The sequence below is a fragment of the Anomalospiza imberbis genome, unplaced genomic scaffold, assembly GCF_031753505.1.
Source record: "Anomalospiza imberbis isolate Cuckoo-Finch-1a 21T00152 unplaced genomic scaffold, ASM3175350v1 scaffold_314, whole genome shotgun sequence".
In the NCBI taxonomy this organism is placed as follows: Eukaryota; Metazoa; Chordata; class Aves; order Passeriformes; family Viduidae; genus Anomalospiza; species Anomalospiza imberbis.
In genome coordinates this window covers 47,404-53,472 of record NW_027099935.1, presented here as the reverse complement: position 1 = coordinate 53,472, position 6,069 = coordinate 47,404, and positions in this window count along the sequence as shown.

Below are 6,069 nucleotides of genomic sequence, written 5' to 3'. Positions count from 1 at the left end.
GTGGATCCTGTCCTGGAGTTTGGGATCGTGTCCTGGAGTTTAGGATTGCGTCCTGGATCCCAGGATCCCGTCCTGGAGCTCGGGATCATGTCCTTAGATTTTGGATCGTGTCCTGGATCCCAGGATCCCGTCCTGGAGTGTGGATTCTGTCCTGGAGCTCGGGATCGTGTCCTGAGATTTTGGATCGTGTCCTGGATCCCAGGATCCCGTCCTGGCGTTTGGATCGTGAACTGGATCCCAGGAGATCCCCTCCATGCTGGCCCTGGCTCTCCTCCCGCCAACGCCTCCCTTCTTCCCGCGGGAAAAGCTTTCCCTGGAGCTCCCCCGTCCCACCCGGAGCTGCCCAAACCCCGGAGCAGCCCCAAAACCCTCGGAAAACTCCGGCAGCGCTGCGAGCTCCGGCTTCCGGGGCCGGTGCCAAGGCAAACATTCCCGCTGGGAATCCTCCCCCTCATTTTTGGGATGAAATTCCATCATTTTGGGGCATTTCTCGCCTCGTTGGCACTGCTGGCGTTTTTCCAGAGCTTTTCCAGCTTTTCCGTCTCTGCTGCTTTTCCCCCGCGAGCTGCAGGTGCCAAACCACGGCCGGATTTGATTTTTTTTCCCCCTGATTTTTGAGCTTTCCAGGGATTTTTGACGTTTGTTTTTCGCTGACTCACGGCTCCCATGTGATCCCTGAGCTGACGAGATTCCCATCCCGCCGGATTCCCGGGATTCCCCTGGAATTCTCGGGCACCCATCCCCCTCCCCTGCCCTCCCCCCCCCCCCCAGAACTTCTCCAGATTTTCTCCCAGATTTTTCCTGGGATCTGGAGCGGGGTCGGGGCGTCATTCCCCCTCCGTGGAATCTCCCACATCCACGGATCTCCCTCTTCCCTCCGGGTTTCTCCCTCCTGAGATGTTTCTCCTCCTCCTCCTCCGGATCGGGTCGGTCCCGAGGGGCCTCCAAACCCTTTTGGGGACATCCCAAATTTTCCTGGGAACGTTTTCCGGCTGCGGCGGGAAGGGCGCGGCCGCTCCTCCGGCAGCCGGCCCGGCCTCTCCTGGAGCGGCCCCAGGTTGGGCCTCTTTTCTTGGAAAAGCAGCGGAGCAGCTGTTCCGGGAAGAGGAGCCGGGAGAAGTTCGGGAGGGACGAATCCATCGGAGTTTTTGGGTCGTTTCTGGGGAATTTGTGGCACCTGGAAGGGCCGCGTTGTCCCGGGAATGTCGAAGGGAGACGAGGCCTGGATCCCATCGGCGTTGGATTCGGCCCCGGAGGGATTTTTCCAGCCCCTGGTGAGCGGTGGGGTGAGGAACCTCCTCCCTTTTTCCATGGATCTCCTCCAAAATCGGAGCTCGGGAGGCTTGGAGCGGCTTCGGCCGCAGGGATCATCCCAGGAACATTCCAGAGCTCGTCTGGGATCAATTCCATGATGTCACCAGATCTTCTGCGGATCCTCTCCAACGGGGACATTTTGGGGTTTATTTGGGATCGATTCCATGATGTCATCAGATCTTCTGTGGATCCTCTCCAACGGGGACATTCCAGAGCTTATTTGGGATCATTCTGGGATGTCACCAGATCTCCCATGGATCCACCTCATCCCAGTCCTCCAATGGGAACATTCCAGAGCTCATTTGGGATCATTCCGTGATGTCACCAGATCTCCCATGGATCTGCTTTGATGGGGACATTCCGGAGCTGATTTGGGATCAATTCCATGATGTCACCAGATCTTCTGTGGATCCTCTCCAACGGGGACATTTTGGGGTTTATTTGGGATCAATTCCATGATGTCACCAGATCTTCTGCGGATCCTCTCCAATGGGGACATTCCAGAGCTTATTTGGGATCAATTCCATGTCAACAGATCTCCCATGGATCTGCTTTGATGGGGACATTTTTGGGTTTATTTGGGATCAATTCCATGATGTCACCAGATCTTCCATGGATTTGTTCTGATGGGACATTTTTGGGTTTATTTGGGATCGATTCCATGATGTCACCAGATCTTCTGCGGATCCTCTCCAATGGGGACATTCCAGAGCTTATTTGGGATCAATTCCGTGATGTCACCAGATCTCCCATGGATCTGCTTTGATGGGGACATTCCGGGGCTGATTTGGGATCATTCCGTGATGTCACCAGATCTCCCATGGATCTGCTTTGATGGGGACATTTTGGGGTTTATTTGGGATCATTCCGTGATGTCACCAGATCTCCCATGGATCCACCTCATCCCAGTCCTCCAATGGGGACATTCCAGAGCTCATTTGGGATCATTCTGGGATGTCACCAGATCTCCCATGGATCTGCTTTGATGGGACATTTTGGGGTTTATTTGGGATCATTCCATGATGTCACCAGATCTTCTGCGGATCCTCTCCAATGGGGACATTCCAGAGCTCATTTGGGATCAATTCCATGTCAACAGATCTCCCATGGATCTGCTTTGATGGGGACATTTTTGGGTTTATTTGGGATCAATTCCATGATGTCACCAGATCTTCCATGGATTTGTTCTGATGGGGACATTTTTGGGTTTATTTGGGATCATTCCGTGATGTCACCAGATCTTCCATGGATTTGCTCTGATGGGACATTTTTGGGTTTATTTGGGATCATTCCATGATGGCCCCAGATCTCCCATGGATTTGCTGTGATGGGGACATTTTGGGGATTATTTGGGATCATTCCATGATGTCACCAGATCTTCTGCGGATGCTCTCCAATGGGGACATTCCAGAGCTCATTTGGGATCATTCTGGGATGTCACCAGATCTCCCATGGATCTGCTTTGATGGGACATTTTGGGATTATTTGGGATCATTCCGGGATGTCACCAGATCTCCCATGGATCTGCTTTGATGGGGACATTTTGGGTTTATTTGGGATCATTCCGCGATGTCACCAGATCTCCCATGGATCCACCTCATCCCAGTCCTCCAATGGGGACATTCCAGAGCTCATTTGGGATCATTCCGGGATGTCACCAGATCTCCCATGGATCTGCTTTGATGGGGACATTCCGGGGCTCATTTGGGATTATTCCATGATGTCACCAGATCTCCCATGGATTTGCTCTGATGGGGACATTTTGGGGATTATTTGGATCATTCCGTGATGTCACCAGATCTCCCATGGATCTACTTTGATGGGGACATTCCGGGGCTGATTTGGGATCATTCCGGGATGTCACCAGATCTCCCATGGATCCTCTCCGATGGGGACCTTCCAAAGCTCATTTGGGATCATTCCATGACATCACCGGCTCTCCATGGCTCCGTGTCTCCGATGGGGACGTTCCAGGACGATCCCGTGGATCTGGGTCAATCCCAGCTTTCCATGGGAATTTATTTCGGGTGGATTGGAGAGGGCGGAACTTCCATTTCCCCTTTTTTGTGGAATTTCCGTGTTTTTCTCCGTCCGTCGCGCTCGTTCCCCGGGAACGTCAGGATTACCGACCCTGGGCGCCTTTGCCTGCCCGAGGGTTGGGTTGGACCCGCCCTGGGAGCTCCTTGGAGCTGGAAGAGCCAAATTTGGGGCCGTTGGATGGATTTGGGGCCGGGCTGGGACGTGGGGAATGGAATTCCCACTTCCCTGCGTTTCCAGAGGGATTTTGGGAAGTCAAACAGCTCCGACGGTGCCGGGGACCGGAAACTCCCAATTTTTGCGCATCTCATGGTCCTGGGTGACCAGGGGAGGGTTGGGCTTGATCTTGGAGGTCTCTTCCAACCGTGACCATTCCGGGATTCTTCTTTAGCAACCTTAATTATTCCATGGCTAAAAATTTCCATCATGGAATTCCTCATGGTGCTGGGTAACGACCCCAAATCCGCGCCGTCCGTGGCAGGAATCCTGTGGTTGGGTTGGGTTGGGTTTGGATGGATTGAGTTGGGTTTGGTTTGAGTTGGGTTGGGTGGGGATGAGTTGGTTTGGGTTCATTTTCGTGGAGTTGAGTTGGGTTGAGTTGGGTTGGTTTTGGTTGAGTTGGATTGGGTTCATTTTCGTTGGGTTGGGTTTGGTTGGGTTGTTTGGGTTCTTTTTCATTGAGTTAGGTTTGATTGAGTTGGGTTGGGTTTGGATGGGTTGAGTTGAAGTGGATTGGGTTGAGTTGGGTTGGTTTTGGTTGAGTTGGGTTGGGTTAATTTTCATTGTGTTGGTTTTGGTTGAGTTGGTTTGGGTTCATTTTTGTTGGGTTGGTTTTGGTTGAGTTGGGTTGGGTTAATTTTCATTGGGTTGGTTTTGGTTGAGTTGGGTTGGTTTTGGTTGAGTTGGGTTGGGTTAATTTTCATTGGGTTGGTTTTGGTTGAGTTGGGTTGGTTTTGGTTGAGTTGGGTTGGTTTTGGTTGAGTTGGTTTGGGTTAATTTTCATTGAGTTGGGTTGGGTTGAGTTGGATTGGTTTTGGTTGAGTTGGTTGGTTTTGGTTGAGTTGGGTTGGGTTTGTTTTCGTTGGGTTGGGTTGGGTTGAGTTGTGTTGGTTTTGGTTGAGTTGGTTTTGGTTGAGTTGGGTTGGGTTTGTTTTCGTTGGGTTGGGTTGGGTTGAGTTGTGTTGGGTTTGGTTGAGTTGGTTTTGGTTGAGTTGGGTTGGGTTTGTTTTCGTTGGGTTGGGTTGAGTTGGGTTGGGTTTGGTTGAGTTGGTTTTGGTTGAGTTGATTTTGGTTGAGTTGGGTTGGGTTTGTTTTCGTTGGGTTGGGTTGAGTTGGGTTGGGTTGAGTTGGAGGCCAACTCCCCGGTGCCCACCCAGCCGCTCTCCCGGCCCTGGGACGGAATTTTGGGTGCCGTCGTTGGGTTTGGAGGGATTTGGGAATCCCTCGTGTCGCTTGGGGAAGTCGAGTCACAAATTCCGCCCAACTTCCGCCATTTTGGGTTCTCAGGAATCAATTTTGGTCTCACCCAAGTCCCGTCCGGGATTTTGATGGAAACCATCCCAAAAAACCACATCTTGGGGTCAAACTCCGGGATTTTGGGAATGTTGGGGTCAAACTCCGGGATTTTGGGAATGTTGGGGTCAAACGCTGGGATTTTGGGAATGTTGGGGTCAAACTCCAGGATTTTGGGACTGTTGGGGTCAAACTCTGGGATTTTTGGGACTGTTGGGGTCAAACTCCGGGATTTTAGGAATGTTGGGGTCAAACTCCGGGATTTTGGGAATGTTGGGGTCAAACTCCGGGATTTTGGGAATGTTGGGGTCAAACGCCGGGATTTTGGGAATATTTGGGGTCAAACTCTGGGATTTGGGGAGAATTGGGGTTAAACTCTGGGATTTTGGGACAGTTGGAGTTAAACTCCGGATTTGGAGAGAATTGGGGTTAAACTCTGGGATTTTGGGAATGTTGGGTCAAACGCTGGATTTTGGGAATGTTGGGGTCAAACTCCGGGATTTTAGGAATGTTGGGGCTGTTCCCCGTTTTTTGTGGAATGCAGAACCGGGATTTTGGGAATGCGGAGCGGGGATTTTGGGAATGCGGAACCGGGATTTTGGGAATGCAGAACTGGGATTTAGGGAATGTAGAGCGGGGATTATCGAATGTGGAGTGGGGATTTGGGAATGTGGAACCAGGATTTTGGGAATGTAGGGCAGGGATTTTGGGAATGCGGAACTGGGATTTTGGGAATGCAGAACTGGGATTTTGGGAATGCGGAACTGGGATTTTGGGAATGCAGAACTGGGATTTTGGGAATGCGGAACTGGGATTTTGGGAATGCGGAGCGGGGATTTGGGAATGTGGAACCGGGATTTTGGGAATGCAGAACTGGGTTTTTGGGAATGCGGAGTGGGGATTTTGGGAATGCGGAGCGGGGATTTTGGGAATGCGGAGCGGGGATTTCGGGAGCGTGGCTCCGTGCCGGGGCTCTCCCCGGGCCGGGCTAACGGGATCTCCGGCAGCTTTCCCGTTAAACCGCTTAGGAAGGCTCATCCCTCGGGTGCCGCTGCCGGCGCTGAGTCCCCGCCGGGCCAGGCTGGGAAATCCGGCGCTAATCCGGGCTCGGGCGTGCCGGGAGAAGCTCTGGGAGCGCCGCCGGCCCCCCGGGGCCGCGCCTTTCCTGGGAAACCATCCCGGCCCCGCTGACCCCGGCGCTCTCCG